This window comes from Melozone crissalis, unplaced genomic scaffold (assembly GCF_028551555.1).
Source record: "Melozone crissalis strain CALT ecotype California unplaced genomic scaffold, PUWL_Pcris_2 ptg000045l_1, whole genome shotgun sequence".
In the NCBI taxonomy this organism is placed as follows: Eukaryota; Metazoa; Chordata; class Aves; order Passeriformes; family Passerellidae; genus Melozone; species Melozone crissalis.
In genome coordinates this window covers 29,707,068-29,727,484 of record NW_026535823.1, presented here as the reverse complement: position 1 = coordinate 29,727,484, position 20,417 = coordinate 29,707,068, and the positions used below count along the sequence as shown (strand labels likewise).

The 20,417-nt window shown below is 43.4% G+C and overlaps 1 protein-coding gene across 10 annotated transcripts in view; it reads right to left on the bottom strand.

The window, feature by feature from the left end:
- FGGY (FGGY carbohydrate kinase domain containing) overlaps positions 1 to 20,417 on the bottom strand; it is a 282,290-nt gene that overhangs the window by 192,232 nt on the left and 69,641 nt on the right. For 5 of the 10 annotated variants that reach the window (XM_054286331.1, XM_054286332.1, XM_054286335.1 and 2 more), the window contains 3 exons: positions 18,240 to 18,372; positions 12,128 to 12,192; positions 4,593 to 4,713 (listed from right to left, as the gene is read on the bottom strand). The exons of 1 other annotated variant lie outside the window; for it this stretch is intronic. The gene's annotated coding sequence lies outside the window, so the exon portion shown is untranslated. The remainder of the gene's footprint in view (positions 1 to 4,592; positions 4,714 to 12,127; positions 12,193 to 18,239; positions 18,373 to 20,417) is intronic. 4 more of the 10 variants (XM_054286333.1, XM_054286337.1, XM_054286338.1 and 1 more) reach the window with 2 other exon arrangements.

The window sequence follows — 20,417 nt, the reverse complement described above, 5'->3', positions numbered from 1 at the left end:
CTCACACTGACATCAGAAAACCCAACAGTGTTCTGGCTTACGTTTCATCACCAGTAAAGAATTTTGAAAACTGAATTTTCCTCTGTGTGCATGAGGATAATCCTTAAAATTATGGCTTTGGTTGTACCCAGCAAAGAGGCTGCAGCACATACGTGCCCCACCAGTTCCTGTATGCACTGGTGTGTCCTGGACATAAATCACAGAATCTCAGAATGGTTTGGATTGGAAAAGAACTTAAAGTTCATCCAGTTCCACCCCTGCCATGGGCAGGGACACCTTCCACTATCCCAGGCTGCTCCAAGCCCTGTCCAGCCTGGCCTTGGACACTTCCAGGGATGGGGCAGCTGCTCTGGGCTGCAAATGAACCTTTGCAAACAGAGGGATGTCATGTTGCCTTTTCAGGAAAGTCACCTCTTAGATTGAAAAATCTACTTAAAACCAATAAAACTTCTGTTTTCCTTTGGTCATGCTTTTTCTGTGTCTGATCCTGCCACAGTTCAGATTCTCGTGGTGTAATTAAAGAGACCACAGGTGACAGAGAAAACAAAATATGTGCAAGTGTTACATACAAAAGTATTGAGGACAAAGGTTCTTTTAAAAGTTCGTTTCTGAGTGAACTGACATTGCAGTTTTTCTCACTTGGATCTCAGACAGAGGCTAGCAAAATTTACAGTAACAAACCCTTTAATTCTCTCTCCATTCAGAGAATGACTCAGCACTGCAAGGAAAAGCAGCCTAAATGTTGTGAAGTTTTGACAAACCAGCCGAGGAATGAGCAAGCAGGAGTCCAGCGTGGAAGCAGTCACGAAGTTTGTACCTGAGGAAAACTTTGCTGTTTACATTTTGGAGGTGGTTTGTCTCGGGGCAGCCTCCCTGCAAAGTGAAATCCCATGTGTGCATTAAATCCAGAGCCAAAGAATTCCCTTCTGGGTATAAAACCAGTCAAAGAATTACAGGAAGCCCTTCCTTGCAGAGGAAGCCAATTCCAAGTCCCCAAATGCATACCAAAAAAATAACTTTCCTTCCACATTTCTCAATCTCAGGCACCTCTTTCTGCCTCCAGGGTGCCTCACCACTATTTTCAGAGCTCTCATCTTTCCCCCATAGCCACAAGACAGTTGGTCCTGAGGAACTCACCAGCCCAGCCTCCACTTGTCTCCAGCCTGGGATGACTTGGACTGCTCCCAGATCCATTTCTTGAGAGCAACCCTTGGATAACCTGCACACTGAGATAACCCCAGGGTCCCCTCCTGCATCTCCTGACAGACCTGTCAATTTGTCCAGCTTCTGGAGGAGACACTGGGAGACCAGGAATGGAGGGGTCAGATGAGGGGTATCAGAGATAAGGAAGATGCCAGGATCTGGGGGAGGGCAGGGGGAAAGGGAAGAGGTCACACAGGACCAGAGGCTGGAGATGATCACTGTGGAAGATGCTCTGGGGTGAACTTGCAGTGTGGGCTGCCAACCTCCGTGACAGCACAGCTGGGAAATCTCAGTGCAAATCCCTTCAGTTTCTACACTTCACATCCAAGAAGAGCAAAAATATTTTTCTTCCTCTGGCTAATTCTTATGCAAATAGAGAGAAGTTACAAGTTATAAGAAGCTGCTGCTCCCCTTCCAGTTTCACATCAAGTCTTTGCTTCACAGACACCAAAACATGAACACATCATGTCTGGGAAGAAACGCTTCGTTCCAGATCCAGGCTGGATCACAGACAAAAGCTGGCATAGCCTCAAATCTCCAGGAGAAGCCATCAGGGGACACTAAGACTGATCTCTTCCTGTGCCTGTTGCAACACATCTGCTTGGGCTGGGATTCCGGGCCACCCCTCTCTGACAAACGTCAGCAAGCAGCGTGTGCTCCTGAAGGCTTTTACATCTGCGTCCGGCTCACGCTCCCTCCAGAGGTTCCTGTTTCATATCCTGTTCCATGGCTCTGTGTGCATCATGTACACTCATTTCAAGTACACACAGGGGGCACAAACAATTGTATAGAGATTAGAAAGTCTGAGAATTTGTTAGGGGCCAGCTTGGTGTTAAAAGCACACTCCCACTCCACAAATATGCACATGGACACCACAGCTTGTATTTCAGAGGAAAGTTAGTGCACAAAAATAAGAAATTTGGTTCCCAGCAGCCTTCTAATATGCACCTTCAGAGATTTTCTAATTTTCAGAATCCTTATCAATGTGCCAAACTGGCTGCTAGAGCCAGCAGCTCTTCCCCATCTCAGTAAAGTGCATTGCAGTAAGTCCTTCAGAGGCAGTGATCTCTGTGACATGGGAACAGTGAGCAGTAACAGAGACAAGCACTGAGCTTGAAGGAAAACAGTTCTCCCAAACAGTTGAAGTGAGCGATAGAACTTTGAAAATCTTGTGTTTCTTACCTTGTGTTTGTTAGAAATCAAAAGAAATGTTTTGATTTCTAACAAACAGATCTCTTTGCATCCAGGCAAGAGGCCTGCATGGACACTGTTGTGACAGGGAACACAGCCCCTTTAGCCATCAGAGCTCCTGTGCTGCCTATTCCTGCAATTCCAGACAGCAGAGCTGGGATTCCAGGCTGCTGTGGGGCGTCCTCAGCTCACACCCACGGACTCTCAACACGCAATTCTCTGCCGACGTGATTTTTCCTACATCTACCCCTGTGCTGGGCACTAATCCAGGGAAGTTAAAATCCCTCCCCCATGACACCCACTCAGCACCACAGTATCTGTTTCCCAATCCTTCTGATAAGTGTTCCTGTTATTCTGTTCTAATCTTGTCCCAAACACACCAGCATGCCCTGAAATCAAACAGCAAAGGAGAACTCAAATAAAGGCTTTACCTGCAAGCAATTTTCCAATAAAAAGCAGGCAAATTCATCCCAGTCCAAACCCAACAGAGCATCACAGCTCCTGTCTGCTCCTCAATAGCAGTGACCATGCTAGGATATTCATTGAGTGCTACACTCAGGAATCTGACATGAAATAATTCCTGCAATAAAACACCAAGGGCAGCTTGTTTGGTTCTGCTTTTCATTCTGCAGGTTACAAATGTTTTGACAAATTTATCTGACTTGCAATCAGTAAATAAACAAGTCCTAAGACACTTGATGAAGGAACTGTATTTCCCTGATAGAAATACTTTCCCATGTCATCTCCAAAGGGAATGTAAGCCTTCAGAAGGTAATACACCAGTCCTACTCAGTCAGACCCAGATTATCTCCATCCCATGAGCAAGAACTTCAACACAGTTGCTGCTGCTTTTCAGTAAAATCTGAGCCCAGTCCAGACTCTCTGAGTTACCTGGTTAATGCCGTCATTCTCTGTGCTACAGATGTGCTCCTGTGAGCAGTGCTTACACCTCCTGTCAGCTCTAAAGGTGTAAAAGTATATCCATGGAAAAGACTCATTACAGGTTCCTATTTCAAGTTAATCTTCATAGACACAGCATTTTGGGCTTTAGGATTCACATGCATTTCCTGTCCAAGACAATAGGAAGATCTTCGTTCTTCCAACTCCTAATGTCAGATGTGCCCTAAAAAAAAATCTCCTGAATTGTTTCATTACCAAAACAAGGATTTTTCAGATTGAGGAAGAGAAAAAGAGAGTTGTATGCCACATGAGAAAAAGGATTCCCCCTGCATGATTTGTTCTCCTTAGAAACTTAGAGGAGCCTGCTTTGTGAACAAAACACTGAGCTCTGGGAGCATGAAACCCCTCTCAGTTCACTACAGCAGATTCAAACAGATCATGGAGCTGATTATTTGTGTTTATTTATAGCAGCTCACAACTCAGAACAGGTTGAAGACTGAACATGCAAAGAAATGCATCTGAGGAATCAGAGAGTACAGTTTTCACAGTCACCAAAACTGCTCTGCAATTTTTGATCTTCATTTATATATATATATCTGCTTTTCTATCTCCTAAAAGTGCTAATTTAACTATTTCTAATGTAATAGAAAGAACTGTGAAAAGTTTACACTACCCTGAATATGACCTGAAGGCTTCATATTTATTCAGACAGAAATCACATACTTTATTAATATAAATTATGGGACTACAGAATCAGATATAATTAATATAATGTGTCCTCATTCTCCAAGGAGGAAAAAAAAAAAAAAGAGAGTGATTATCACTGTGAAATACCAGCCATGGATTAGACAGAGTAAGAAAGAAAAGGATTAAAATGTGGAATGTGGCTCTTGGTCAGATACTCATCTTTGGTGGAGAAAATTTCACCTAATAAGTCATTTTTCCTCCATTCACCAACCACTAATCTCTTGTAAGTGTGTTCCAGGCTGCAGAGCAGAGTGGAAATCCATGGAAAATGCAGGCAGGGTGCAGATCCTGGATACCTGTATTTGTGATGCTGTTGACACAGCAGTGGCTCGGGGTGCTCCTGCTCCAGCCACGTTTCCTGTTTCTATAAACATGCTCTGTTTGAAAAGGGGCTACTCTGGGCACACATGTGCACTTTATGGCCACTCCTGTGCCAACATAAATCAGCCCCAAATGCCATCCCAGTGACATCATGTAAGGCTTATGCTTAAGGGAGTCCACATCCAGAAGTGAGTGGGTTCCAAAGTAATTAATTTGAGGAGTCCACTTACATTTCAATCTCTCAACCAGACAGGCTGTCCCGTGGTTCCTTTGGCTTTTTTGCCCCAGACTCCCCAAATTTCACTCTTCCATTTCCTTCACTTCCTCACCTTTCAGGGTCAGAGTTTAACACTGCAAAGGGAAATGAAACAGAGAAAAACAAAACAAAACAAGCTGTGAAGCAGATTAAAGCCACATTTGACATCCAGAGGTACATGGTTCCTTTTTCAGCTGCAGGTATGAAGTAGTACTAATTTTGTGCCCACAACTCACAGTGTAAGCTTATGGTTTTTAAAAAAGGAGGATTTCCAAGTGCATCTTTGCTCAAAAAAAAATTCATGGCTTTTAAAATCTATTATATTTAATGGATAAGTCAGCTGAATTCTTAATTGTTCTTTTTTTACTGTTTAGAAATGGCTTGGGAAGGAAAGAGAAACCCTCTTACACTTCCCTCAACTCTTGGTGCTCTAAATGCACCATCTCTGAGGGGAAGGTGCTTGCAGAGTAAGCCACAGAAATGTGTAGTTCTGCTTCTTAGAGAGGATGGATCTGCCAAGGGCCTTCTCCTGAGCAGCACCAGGAGAATTGCCACCAGCCCATGGCTCCTGCAGAGCTCCTGCTCTCACTGCACTGCTCGGCAACATCCATCTGCTCAAAGTCACTCACTGAGGACAGAGCTCAGTTCCTTTCCCAGGAAAATCAGAAAATTAACTCCTACTGCCTTCTGTGGAGGCTGGATCAAATGTAAGTGAGAAGACATGCAATCAGTCATGGGATGGAATGGCCCACAGGATTCAAGAGGAGAGATGCTGTACAGGAGGTAATTAGCTTTTGATTACCCAATTTATACACAGTCAGTGGGCATGAGGCCATTTCATGGGATCAACCCTCAGCCAAGCATTCCATGTTTCCCCAGCACAGAAAGCTGGAACTGTTTCACACAGTCAACACAAAGGTTCTCAGCTTGCTCCCACATTTCCTCCTGTAAGGCACTCACAGCCCATGAGGAGCTCACAGGGATCACAGCCCCTTTCTGCAGATCCCAATTGATTCTGAAACTGCAGCGTTCCCACGTTTGTTTGTGCAATTCCAGTGCAGAACCTGTTTCTATCAGACAGCCTGATTCAACCTTCATGCTTTTTGAGGAAGAGGGATGATGTGGACATTTCTGAGAGAGATCTCCTCTGGTTCATTTTAAACATTTAACCTCACTTTCAGAAGAGATTTCAGCTTTGTTTCTGGCTTAGTCTGATGAGTGTGTAGCCCATGCCAGGGCAGACTCAATACTTAAATCAGATTTTCAGGACCTTCTTTAGAGGTCATCGTTCCAGCATGATCAATATAGAGTGGAACGAAGAGAAGCCAATAAGAGAGGTCAGACTTCATGGACCTGGTGAAAAAGGCCCAGAAAAAGAGCATAAAACCCTGTAGCAGAGCATGAGATGGCATGGCAGGGACTAATCTTTCCTGGTGAATAAATATTTAAACTTTTACTAAACTACTAACCAGACAGAACTGGAAGACCCTCACTTCCAGTTGGATCATTGCATTTCTTTCTTATCTGGGACACAGAAAATCAAATTTCAAAAGCCATTGCCAAGGTTTTGAAAATCTAATATAATTTGCTGAACACCAGTGGCTTTCTCAACAACAGCTTAAATAAACGTGCAGCACTTAGCCATGATTTTGGAGATCTGAGGGAGGAAAAAGATTTTTCTTTTTTACACTTGTAGTTCTTCCTCTGTACTTGCCTTATGTCTGAAGAGATTTAAACAGAGGGGGAAAATGTGGTTAAGAGAGTTATTTAAAAATTTTAAAAGTGCATGGTAGAGTCACAGTAACAAAAAGAAGAAAAAAAAACATGAAGAGACTTGAATTTCTTATAAGAATCTCCTTTATTTCAGAAGAGAAAGGAGAAAGACTGTATGATTTTTATGTTAATGAAAAGATAAATGAACAAGTAGAATAATTGAACAGAGCCATTAAACAAGACTGAACTTCCCAGGTACAATTTAACTTAACTCATGGTCATATTGGACCCTCTTGCTCATGTTCAGAGATTTAAAAGGTGGTTCTGGAGCTCAGAGGTGACACAAAAGTAGCTTTTCAACACATCATCCCAAATTCAGAACTGAATTCTTCCTCTGCCACAAGGCAAATGGATGACTCTTCCAAACTGGAGATGGAAGAGCCCTAAAAGAGATCTCACTGCAGGGATCAGCCTCAGCTAACACAGGAATAAGCAAGATGAGAGTGGAGGAGATAAAATGAATGCGCAAGTAGGAAGGAAATACAGCACAGACTGGAGGCTTGTCTAGAATTTTTGAGCTTTTAGGAAAAGAAATGTCTTCCATTGCATCCTGTCTCTTGTTTAAGTGATCATTTTGCAACTTCCAAATTTTTATCAGCTGAAAAGGGAACAACACTGTGCTTTGCACGTGATGGTACAACGTGCTGAACAGATAGGATGATACCCTGTGCCAGATTAGGGATCTCTCTGGTCCTTCTTCTATGTGGTTGCAACCACACACAAAAATGTAACAAAAAAGTAAAAGGAAGTTTGCAATAGGTAGCTACGGGTAAATCTGCCCACAAGAAGTTTCTTCCTTCTCCCTAAAAGTCAAAGTCTCATTTGGACTCTGAAGTAATTCCTGTGCCTTACACAACTCTTACTTATTTTCAATCCTTGCTATAGTCATTATCCTCATAAACTGGATAAAGGCACCTTTTGGAGGGTTTGTGGAAATTAATTTAAATCCAGATAACTTCCGAGATGCCTTAATTGACTGCATATCCTGTCCTCACCACAAAGCTCCTGAAATTTGTATGTGTTAAGTCCAGACTCCAAGAATGCAGACAGGTGCCCACAGGAGAGGGCAAAAATGCCAGAATTTCCCATGGTACATGTGATAAACATGTGGCCCAGCTCCCTGGCCAGCTCCTGCCACACATTGGGGAAGAGGAGGTTTGAATCCAGTTAGTTTCTGTTCCTTACCCTGCACCACCAGACACCCACCTGGGAGATGTGCTGTGGGTGCCCATCCCACCCACCGGGATGTCCTGGATGCCCTGCTGTGGGTGCCCATCTTCCAGCTGCCCCTGGAAGGGGTTCTGGCTGCAGGGAAGTCCTTCAGGAAAGACTGAGGGATGCAGGAATATACAGGGATCTCCCTGTCTCTGCTACTCCCAGAAGTTGTGCTCTTGGGAGAAGGGGCAAGGAGCCTGAACTGGGGTTTTTAACTCAGGGGAAGAGGTGGAACAAGTCTTAGGAGAATGTGGGAGGACCTGGGAAATAAAACCAGAGCATTGCTGCAGAGAACCAGAGATCCTTTGGTCAGCAAGGGATCGTGCAACAAGCCAGGAATGAAATCATGGCTTGAGCAATGACTTTGTGCCACCAATAGAATCCTGTGGGGAGCAGATGTGGAAAGGGGGGCTCAGCCTGGAGTTTTCACACTTAGCAGCACAGGCAGGGAGCCCAGCTAAAGAGCTGAGGGGGGAATGATTTATGAGCACACAGCTAAATGGTTAAACAACAAGTAAAGGCAGTCATAACAGTCTACAAATACCCACAGGAGTAAATGCCAAGGAGTGTGAGGAATTTTTTGGAACAGCAAGATAAATTTGCCAAGATTAAGGTGCAGTGGCTTGTGACACACTTGGCCAAGCAGCTGAAGTTTTGTTGGTTGTGACTGGCTTGGGCAAAGGACAAGCAAAGGAAAGGCAAGGGACAAACCTGGGATGTACAACAGGTGAATGGGATTATTCAACCCTGTTCCATGTTCAGGTGAGCTCCATGTCTCCATCACCAAAGAAGATGCTGGCAATGTTCACCACAGTACAGGAGTCAGAAACAGGATTTTGGAGCACTCTTCTAGCTGCTTTTCCCCTTTCTCATGGTAGCAGCAATTACAAGCGTGATTTAATTGAGACAGTTTCAGGTTGATTGTACAGATGAAGAAGTCACACAGCTGCTGCTGCATAACACTCAGAGCTAGAAACACTGCCCACCCCAGCAGTGTCACTACAATTAACATCCAATTCGCCCTGGACAAAGGATGAGTGTTAAAATTGAACCTTATCTCATGCCCACTTCACCCCCTGAAACAGCTCTTAACAAGACTTGAGGTTTGTTCTGTGCTGAGCACCTGCATGAGGGGTGAGATCCAGCACAAGGTCATGTTTCAGGGAGGGAAAGATTTCAGCAGGAGGCCTGGGGGATGTGCCTGATGCTCCACATGAGGGAAAAGAGCTGCTAGGGCTACACTGAGCAGGAATGCAAGGGAAAGGGAAGGAATGCAAAGCAAAAATCGACCAAACAAAAAGGACCTTTGAGTTTTGGTTCACAGCGGGGCATTGCAGCTGTGGCAGGGTCAGGAAAAAGAGACAGCAAGGTAGAAAGGGAGAATGGGAGAATGGGATTGGCTCTGAATCCCACAGATTGCAAAATTATTGCCTCAGTAAAGGAAATAAATAAAGGTAAAGGGGAGATAAGAGCTCATGCACAGTCCTGAATTGTGGTAAGGGGGAGAGGAAAGGGATAAAACAAGCCAAAGGCACAGCCACAGGAAAAAAATGTAGCCCTAAGATACCTTCTATCTCCCTCTTTTCTGACAGATGTCCCATTCCCAGTTCCTGGGGATTGCTTTTCAGCACTCAGGAGGATAAAGCAGTTTCCTTACTTCTTCCTGCCTAGATTGAGACACTGGATCACTAACATGGAGAGTTGCTTCACTCAGGGCAGGAGCCTACTTCTCACTTGTCCTGAAAAACAATCCCAACACTGGCATTCAGTAAAGAGGAGAACACACAACTCCCATGGTGAGGAGGGGACTGAGAAAAACCCAGGGAAGCTGCAGGGGATTTGTTTTAGCTATGCATCTTTAGGTGGTCAGGGGATGGCTGTGAGGTTTCAATACAAGCACAGAATAAAACATTAAGCTAAAGTGTCCCAAAGAGAAAGGATGGATTTCAGAACTATCTAACAACAAACTGTGCTTTATCTCCCATTTTAAGGCTTGGAAAGAGCTGACCATCCTAAGGGACATGCCACTCAATATCAAAATAACATCTCAAAGCATTTTGGAGATTTAGGTGTTGATTAATAAGACATTCAGGTTTACAAGCCAAAGAAGCTGGGGAATTCTTTTTGCCAAAGCTTTACAAGGGGCAGGCAAAACATTGCTGAGGAAGAAAGGCCTTGTAATTAAATGCTTAACTTGAGATTCAGGTTCTTCTTCTCACCTTAATGCCTAAAACACAACAAGGGGTGCCTTATATTTTTATAAACACTGGGTTCCTTACAAGGACAGGGTACAGTGTACAATTCCCAGTCCTTGGCAATTGTCAGGCACCTACAGTGGGAAGAGCTGCCTGACTATGCAGAAATGTCATTCCTGTGGTAAATATTTCTAAGAAAATTCAGGTAGTGGCATGGTACCCAGAATTGTGCCAGGGACCGATTTTGAGTCTATTGTATTTGTTTCCTTGCTGAGGAAGAAAAGTGTTTTTCACCTCCCAGACCTCTCTGGGGCTTTTTCTCTTCAAGGTTTTATAGAAAACTCCTGAGCAGGAAGCTAAAACAATTACCTGAACAGAGTCAAACAGTCTGTAAACTTTTAGTCTCCCAAAGAAGCATTTTTTGATGTACAGCAGTTTCCAATGCAGGAGACACCTTCTGCCCTTTAGTTTTGTGCTGTGTTACAACACATCACACTGAAAACTCAGGTAGAACACAAAAAAAGAAAACAATCCTTACAGTGAATCCTTTTCTGGATGTTTATGGCAACCCATAAAGTTGCTGAAACATGCCTGCTGTATTTTTAATTGTCATTTTAAATGCCAAAACCCAGAAGTCCTGCTCATATTGTACGTGAACACAGTGTCTGCTTATGTTCACACCCTCAGGCACTTTAAAGAACTCCGCTGTACACAGAGAACGTTGTTCATGTTGTTTTTACAATTTTTGCCCGTGCAGAAGGAGCTCTGAGGTTCTGAGAACATAAATGTACGTTCATGAGCAAGGGGTGAGAGCCCAGCTGGAACCTGCCTGAGCCTTGGATCACGTTTCAGCGGCGCACGGGCCGAAAGCGCCGCTCATTTCTGGGCTCCATTTACAAGAGCTGCACATAGCAGACTCACTGATGTAAGGCACAGGTGAGTGCATGTTACAGGTCCAGCTCTGTGCCTGATCCACAGGGAATATCAGCCTGGTCCAGCCAGACTTCAGAGCCATTACTGCTGTAGCCCTGGAGGAACCCAGGCTGAACCCTGGTGTGTTAGTAAAGGTGGCAGCTGCCATAACAGACTTCTGTGTGGATTACAAATTTGGGGCACAAAATGAGGGTCTTTTTATTGATTCCAGTGAATTTCATACCAAGCCTCCATTGTTCTGGCCTAAAGAATAAACCATTAGAGAATTTATAAGCTAATTTGTTGGGTTTTTTTCTTTCAAAGATTAAACAGGAGCAGATTGTAATTTCCTTTAAATGCATCTATTATTCATGAGTATTCAGTAAGTTTTATTATGGGCTTAAAAACAACAGCATATATATCTTTATATTCAATTCCAATCTCCTACATGGGCTGTGAAACTCACATTTTATGTTTAGTTGTGATTGACCATGAAAGTCAGAGGGTAATAAGTGTTCCCTGAGTCTAAGACACAGACAGGTATCTGGCCAATATTCATTTTTCACATTAGTTTTCTGTAAATAATCTTACATGCAATTTTGCCACTTCCTCTCTGCAGGAATCTCTGGGAGTAGGTTAGCAAACTATGGCTTGCAGAGGGCTGACACACAGTATTTATGAACAGAGAGGAAGTAAATTAATTTCAGCATTTGATTCAACGTTGGAGAAAAGCTTTTTGCCGTGTTTAATCACAGCAACAAGAGGAGGTACAGTCCCTCCTCAAGCCCAGCCTTATTACCAGGAAAGGAGAATTGTGCTGAGTTAGGACTGAAAACAAGGGGTCAAAGAAAGAGACACTTCATTTCTCAGTGTCCATCCCATAATGCCAGTCTGTAACAGCTGCCACTATTTGTAAAATGTGCACAAGAGGGATAGGTGGAGAAATGAAGCCACACACACAAGGTAACACCCTTTTTAAGCAACCACCACTTTTTGCAATGACCTGTACAAGGGTCATTTGGGGTTTTCCTTCCCTTGGACTCTGGGTTTCCTGAGAGGAAGGAGAGTTGAAATACAGGAACCAGTGGCTGCACACCATTTCCAGCAGCATAGGAGACCTTCCTCATTGACAGAGGTTTAGGAACCACATCTGAATCTCCAAACTTCCTGGTGTTCTCCCTTTGAAAGGAGGGAAGATGGGGGAGGAGATGGGTGGGGAAGGTGAAGAGGTGGTTCTGTCCTTTGAAAGGCTCTGCAAACACAGCAAAACTGCTCCCAAACCCTCAAATCTACAGGGAAAATAGGCTGTGATACAACTAGGAAAGACAAGGAGATGTTTCAGCTAACAAAACATGCTGGACTAGCAGCACACTTCTGCTTAAAAAGCTGTTTATAATGAACAACAATTACTTACAGTATCATTGCAAGATCATTACAGGACTCAGACACTGAAGAGCATCTGGTTCATCTGGGTGAGGCCTGCAAAACAGTGTCACATATCAGCAAACACCAGCAGTGATGGATTTTTTGTGAGGGCTGTTGGAAGGGGAGGAAATGCTCAAACTCTGACTGCTGAGCCACTCTGCGATCTAATCCTGGCCAGGGAGAAGAAAATCTGTCCCTCACTAGATCTGATAAGAGAAAAGCGTCAACTCCCTGGATAAGAACATCAGTTTGGCTGGGTTGTGCTGCAGATCACTTTTCCCCTTTCAAAGGGTTAATGGGACCCCAGAGATAATAAATGGATTAAGCAGCTGTGTAGGTGCTCAGGAGATGAATCTAGGTTGATTTTTCACAAACCTAACCTATGCAGAGTGAGTCATAATTTGCACCTTGCGTCACTCAATAAATGGGTCTTTTAAAAGTCAACCCACTGTGAATGGGCTGTGAGCTCTCCAAAAGCAAGAATCCTGCTCTCCTGCCCACAGGAGGATCCAAAAAGCTTTTCTACCCAGGTTACAGTGTGATGGCAATAATAGGGACCAAACAAAGAACTCCATGTTTGTGGGTTTGCCACGTCGCTCTTTAAAGGTCAAAAGGTTTTTACTGAAACAACAGTTTTTGTTTCATGAAAGATGAATTCTTAATCATAAATGTGTATTGATTTCATTGCTGCTCCTGCTATGCCCTGCAATGCTGCTTCTTTATTCAATTATGCCTCATATCAACTTTTTAATTAATACCTATGTGAGGAAAACCTTGAAAGTTTTGATAAATAACATCTGCTTTTGTGCATTTCAACCGTGCACTTCTGTGAGAAGGAAATGTTTCTATTTTGTAGTCAGCCAGGGGAAAGAAAAGCAAGTAGAGAGGATGTCTACATGTTCACAGGGATCTCAGCACTGAGCAGACAGAATAATCATCTTTTGTTGAATACGAACCTAACGAAAAACAAATCCAACAATACCCTTTTGTTCTGAGCAAGAAAGGCAGGGCTTTAATAGTCTTTAAACGAGATAGAAAATTTCCATCCAAATGGAACCATGGAGTAGGTAGACACATTACAATGTTTTGGAGTTCAGTGATTAAATTTAATACTGTGCCAGGCAGTGATTAGTTGTTGAAGGGCGTTCAAAACTAGAATAGAAACAAGGGAATTGTGGCTTCAGTTTAGCTCTGGGCCTTTTGAGCAGTTTGGTGTTCAGCTTTCTACTTTAATAGCAGTGTCAAACCAAAAAAGAAATTTTGGTTTGATTTATTTCAAAAACTCAGTGCAACTGTAAACACATAAAGCTTCAGCATTCAGGGCCAGATCCCAGAAAGGACCTGAGGTACCAACCAAAGCACAGAAACACATCCTTTTCTTCAGTACTTTTCCAGCTCCCTACCTCAATGCCTGCACTCAGGGTACTGATACATGTGAATCCCATTAGTAGGCACTGAATTTTCCCAAATCACTGTGCAAGAGACCCCTAATTAAGGCTTCTGAATCCCAGCCTCAGAGCTGGGTGCCCTTATCCCTTTGCCTTAGTGCATTAATCCCCCTGGTGAGCCCAATATGACACATTGTCCTTAACACTGCACAAAGATGACAAATCCCCCTGGAGAACAGGAGAATAAATCCCTTTTAACTTGGCTGTGATCTCTCTAAGCCAGCCCAACCCAGGCCATGAGCACGTGGTGCTCTGAGAAGTCACAGCACAACCTGAGCCCAGTGGGTACAGGTACAGCAAGCTTTGCAGAGGAAGAGCAAGTTCATCTCCTGGGTTTCTTAAATGGAGAATTATTCCCTAAATTCTGATCAGAGACCTTTAAAGGAATTAAATTTTTTACTTCAGTTTCTGTTCTGTCTTCATATGGACTGTTCCACCATGTCCCAGCTCTCAGTGCCTGAAGTCCTGGGTAAGACTCACATAAGTCTCACAAAATATAAGGAAGATTAAGCTGAGATCTTTGTGCTGCAGAAGGCATGCCAGTTCTTTTCTTCTTCCTTTCCTGTCACAACCTGTTCCTATAGTCCAAGCAAAGGCCATCATCATTCTAATTTAAGCAAGTCCTCTTAAATTAATATCTATTTTGGCCCAGACCTGCTCTTTGCTGCATTAGTATAAATCTTTTGTCTTTTAATGGACTTTCTCCAACTATATTCTGGTCTAAGCAAGATTAGAATCTTATTTTGGTGATAATTTGCAGGGTTAGGCTAAAGGTCAGCATTGTGCAGGCCACAGATCTTGGTGAAATCGCATTGATTCAAGGGGGAAAGAATTTAAAGTTATGATTTACTATAATAGTAACATGATTTTTTTTAAAGATAGTTTGTAGATAATGTTTCAAGCTTCTCCCAGAAATTTTAAAATCCATCCATCAATTAACAATAATTAATCACCACACATATTAAGTATTCAAAAAAAGTGTGGATATGGCACTTGAGGACATGTTAGTGATGAACAGGGTGGTGGTTTGATGATCTCAGAGTCTATTCCAACCTTAACAACTCCATGATTCTGTGTTATGTGTGCTAAGTTAGTTGCAGCTTTCACTACAAGAAAGTAAAACAAAAAAGTCTAGGAAAAACTGTGTTGGAGTCTATTTAACACTTCAAATGAATGCTTGTGTAAAGCTCCTCTCAGAATCTCCATCACAGACAACTTCACTGACTGCCAGAAGGCCTGGGAGCTTTTCCCATCAATGTGAGAAGCAAGAGATTTGCACCTTAAGAAAAATTTCCAACTTACTCTTCTCGTATTATTTGTGCTCCAGGTGGTGGTAAGACATAAATCCTGGAAGCTCTCTCCACAATGGTCAAATGCCAAGAAATGGAGCAGTTTACTGGAACAGCAGCAGTTTCTGATGTCTTTGCAATGCCAGTTTCAACTAGAAAGGTACAATATTTTATATTCTGAGAAGCTGAGCTAGACCATTTTGGCAAAGAGTCTGTCTGCCTAGCAGGGGTGGGGTAGGTATTTACTATCTCTGTAATGACTTCCTACTGCAAGTGGGTCAGGTAATTCAAATAACTCGCCAGGAGTGCCCTTGGTGGAGCCTGGTGAAGTCTCGCCCGTAAGTAAATAGTCCCTGAGCTGCACAGGGCACATCCCCTGCCATGTGATGTCTCAGCCGTTTCCTGGCACTGCCCCTCCAACAAATCCTTCACTTTATCTCCCTCCCATTGTAACAGCTTCACTGCTGAGGCTGCTGCTGCTGCTGCACTCTCTGCTGTCAGTGGCCTGCTGTGAACTGGAAAAATACCTGCTGAAAAGAGCAGTCAAGTACTTCAGTGACACCAGAGGCTCCTCCTTTCTCTGCCTCCGTTATGGGCAACCATCCAGGTTGTCATTTCTGCTTGTCCAGCTTCAAACCAAATGTTTCAGCATCCAGCCTGCACAAATAATCACATTTTAAACAAAACCTGCAGCAGAAGATTGGTTTGTTGCCTGCAATCAGTGCAGGGCTTGGCTTTCCCTCATGCTGAGCCTTGATGCCTGATATTCAAACACATGGATCGTGTTCATTCTGGCATTTGGAGGGGGTAAAAGGCGTGGTGTGTGTGTGGGAAATCCCAAACTCAGCAAGATTGTAGATGTGCTGCCTTGCACAGTGGTTAAAATGCTAAAGGAAAGGTTTGAAGTAACTGAAATGGTAAGAAATAACTACCAGCTCCTACATGGCTCCCTGAGGCACTGTGGATGGGAAGGATGCCTGGTAGATTAGGGCTAGGAGCTGGACTCTGTTCCTTTGTCCATTCCAACTCAGGATATTGTCTGTTTTTATGGAATCTCCCTTTGCACTAACAGCCTCACCTGAGGGCTGCTGGGGAAGGACACATCAGTCATTAAAAAAAGCTGCAAGCATTCGTTATATTCTTGTTTGCCAAAAACACAGTGGCATGGCTTGGTACACCATAAACATTTTGGGCAATGCTGTTCATATTGTACCAATAACTAAAACCAAGCAGCAAAAAAAAAATGATGTTAAAAGACTCTTGTGAGCTCTGGGTTAGACTGATGCCTTCTGGGGAACAGCTTCATGGATGTTAGCATTTTAGAGTAGCTTTTTAAAACAAAATTTCTGAAAATTAACAAGTCATTTCACAGATGAACTGTGTTATCATGAAAAGTTTTGCTTGTTTATGTTTCCAAACAAGCATGGTCCTGTAAAGAACAAATTATGTCAATATTATTCCTAAATGTAGTTGAAAATTAATACTGTGCCCATGTGTCACTTCAAAGTACTCTGTTTTGATTTTTCCAAGGTTATCCTGATGCCTTGAGTTTTAGCTTTTATATTTTTCAGATTCTGTGCTGCTTCAGTGTGTAGTTCTGAGCTTCATATGAGGGGATGGTGAGCTCTGTGCACAGAGCAGGGAGACAAAACAATTCCTGCTCCAGCTGGGCACCAAGGACAAATGATCCCAATCTCAGCCCAGGAGCACAAACACCGTGGGCTGGAGAGAGAAAAACAAGCAGGGTGGGACTGCAGGGGCTAAAGCTGGAATGGGACAATGAACTGCAAGGTGCAAATGGAGCAGAACTGATCCCAGGGACAGACCCCGGGAGCAGTTGTGCATTTTTGTTCATCTTGGCTGGGCTCTTGTGCTGCCCAAGGTGGATCCATTGAAGCCTCCTAATAAGTCTCTACTTTATTCTTTAGCTCTGTGTAGTCTCTGTTCTAGGTCAGCCTTCACAAGGCATCAATCCCAGTGCCACAAACCCAGCAGAGAATGAGTCTGGACACAGAGCTGACTCTAAGAGCAGCAGCTAAGGGTGCACAGAACATGGGACTGGCAGAAGGAGAGAACCCTTTGCTGTAAAACTTTTACTTCAAGCTCCTCCACCTCCCATCAAGGCAAAAGGGTCTCTCAGGGCCTGGAACAGCCGACCTGACAGACCCAGGTCTGCTCTGGGCAGACGTGAGGCACCCGATGCACGCCCTGACGGGAAGGTGGCCCACAGGCCCCGGCACTTCTGAGCAGGGCTTTGAAAAGAGTTTCCAAGGGCCCTACACAAAAAGTCCTTTCAAAAGTGCTCCATAAAACACACCTGAAGAAAGCCCGTTAGCTCTGTGCGCTCTGTTTAGCTCAGGTGTTGTTTTTTCACACACAGAAACACATGTACAGACTTAGTGCACCATACAATGCCCCACTAAAGGCATCAAGTGCTGGTTATAACTCCATCCAAGATCAACAAGGACTTTTTCCACAAGCAACCCTTTGTGTTTGGGAAGCCTTTGCCCTGAATTTTACTGTCTCCAAGTCAACCAGCAGGTGCTCTGCAGTCAAACGTGAGCTATTTAAGTGCAACCTGCATAACAACTTCCCAGGCTGGCAGGCAACCTTAAATAGTAGTTAGGGATTGGAATGGGTAAGTTTTATGCAGACAAACAGAAACACTCCCAACAGGAAAAGAAGGGGGGGGAGGAGGAAAGGAAAATGATATCTTTCTTGGTTTCCATTTAGTTTTCTCTTTCATATGTTGGCATAATAACCCTCAAAGAAGAGAGCAAGGCTCCCAAAACCAGACGTCGAGATAATCTGACATTATACAGTGGTTGTTCTTAATATTTTCCAGTTTTGTTTTGCACAACAACATAATGTGCTGATTGTACATGGGATATTCTCTCCACTTGCACAGGGCACAGATAGTCTTTACTGCTAATACTGAAAGTGTGTTATTTCACACAAGTTGACTTATATTTTTTTTTTCCCTGGAGAAAACACTTTGGGGTAGGAAAAAGAAAAAGTGAAAAAGCCCTCTCAGCTAGATGCCAGATGTGTCATTTTGCATTGTAAAGCCACACCACAATTTATAAGCCATGCAACTGCTCATTTGTGTACCTTCCCAGATCAGATGTTTAAGTCTGTTTGTAGGATCAGTGCATTGTAAGGCATAAAATGTGATGTTTATGAAGCAAAAATCATACCCATTTGAGATGCCACACAATTACTAAAGGGTCAAATGCATCCCTGCCTAAGTGTTAAGTTTCCAGGCAGTGAGGGAATTGTATTATTCAGGAGATTGTGATATTCCTGTAAGTGCCATCATTTCTGCTACTGGGATGTTTCAGTCTGCATAAAAACAAACTCTTACCTCTTCTCTGTCCTCTTGCTCCCCTGTACAAGTACTGGCACTGTGGTTTATTATATTTAATCATAACTATTGATATTTGTGGGGCATGGGCAGGAGAGACACAGAAGAGAGATGTTCCTGGGCACTGCTGGTTCTGAAACAAGAGAGAACAGGGAGCAAATCAAACCCTTAAACAGCATCTATGGTGTTATAACAACAAAAAATAGATGTACTTTTATTGTGTGGTCTTAATATGGGTTATAACACACAGACATAGGAACAGCCACTCCAGTGAGAGCCAAGAGAGTTTCAAAACCCCATAGAGCATCATGGATGCAGCTGGAAGACAAACAGCACCTTTCCAGGGGCAATGGGACATTTACTGGGACATGCAGATCTCTGCATGTGAACTGGCTCTGCTTGCACCAAAAAAAGGCATCTCTAGTGCACAACTGGCTGGAAGTCGACAGCACAGGGAGGGCACATGAGATCACTTCACCTGGCCTGGCCTGCCAGACAGACCCAGCTCAGCTGGGGCAGTTCTGCTCTTTGAAGACTTGCTCAGTATCAGTTGTGCAACAGTTTATCAGCGTGGGCTGCTTCCGTAGATACGGTCGTGACCCCTGAGAGTGGAAAAACTTGTTTTGTTGTAGTGGAGGGATTTTCCTGAACTAGGTTAAATAATATTTATTGAATTAAAGTCTGCAGTTGCTGGAGCTGCTCTGGATAGACAGAAGCATGGCTGAGATCTTTCTGAGATCTTTCATCTTTTCTTTCATCTGCTACAATGCAGAAAATCACTGTCTGTTCATTTTTATATTCCTTCAACCTTCAAACCAGAAACTCAGAACTGGCTTTCTGTATCCCTTGATCCTTCAGACAGAGAAATCTGACAATTCCTCAAACCACAGGAAACTTAAAAATAGCACTTGTTCCAGCACAGCTACACATTGTTGTTCTTGAAATCTGGGTTAGAAAATACTTGCAGGGTCTGAAAGAGAGAAGCCTGAAGCAGAATGTCTCTATTACCACATTCCTTTATTTAAACAATTAACCCTGTGAACAGAAGAGCTGCTGAAACTGGATTTGTTATTGATTTTGTCCCTTAAGACAAATTCCTACATGGATTCCCCAGTAGTAAGTGGTTTTCCTCTACTGCAATAGAAGGGGAGAGGGGGTACCGCAAGAAAGGAAGATATAACTTGGGCCTCTGCACTGTATTCAACTTTTTTTTTCCCACTAAACACCTGGGATTTTATTTTCAAGGCCTCTACCCTTAATTGGAAGAACAGGTTGGAAAGTTACTGGAGGAGAAATCCAGACATTTCTTTATCCTCTCTGCCCTGCAAGTTTTATCATCCAGGGAAGCAGGTGCTGGTGACAGTTGTACAAGAACCCACTGGAGTATTCTACAAAGAACTTGCAAGGATTTCTTTTGGGAAAGCAGGACACAGGCCTCCCCTGGCACTAATCAATAGCCTCTACTGAATGCAGCAATTCTGTATTTATTTACCCTTCACCCTCACACTTCAGGGGGCAAGCACACTGTTTTCCCTGGAGGAGAAGTGTCTCAGACTGATCTAAACTCAGTTAACAGCTCCAGATTTGAACTCAGATGGACGTGACTATGAAGGGCTCCTCCCTGCTGAACATGCCCACTGAAGGGTTTATTAGCCCACACAGCAACTGCAGCTGCCTCCTTTGTCCTTACTGGAGCACACCTGGATTTAGGGATCTCCCTGGCCAGCAAAAAAGCCACTCCCTGTTGCTGCAGTCTAACAAAACAATGAAATTAGAGCAATAGTTGTGTCACCTTAATCCAGTCAGGAACCTACAATTTCTTAATATGCATTTACCTGTTTTAAGCAGTTCCTCAGTATGATGCATTTTTCTCTTGCCCCTTTTCACACACTATTTGAATGACTTCCACTGCCTTTTCAATTACAATCTACTTGTGAAGAGCCTGTGGTGTCTTTTTGATAACCCTTTTTAAGTACAAACTATCAACAAGGTCTGCAAGTGTCCAGACAGAAGCTATCCAAAGTGAAGAGGTTATGATTTGCAAAATGATGTTTCTTTTCCACTGTAGGTGGATCAGTATGTGTTTAGGAAAAAGTCTGCTATCTTTTGGGAATGTTTCCAGTTAACTCCATGCTAACCACATTTGATTTGCTTGGTTCTGCCTCAGGAACTGAAAGT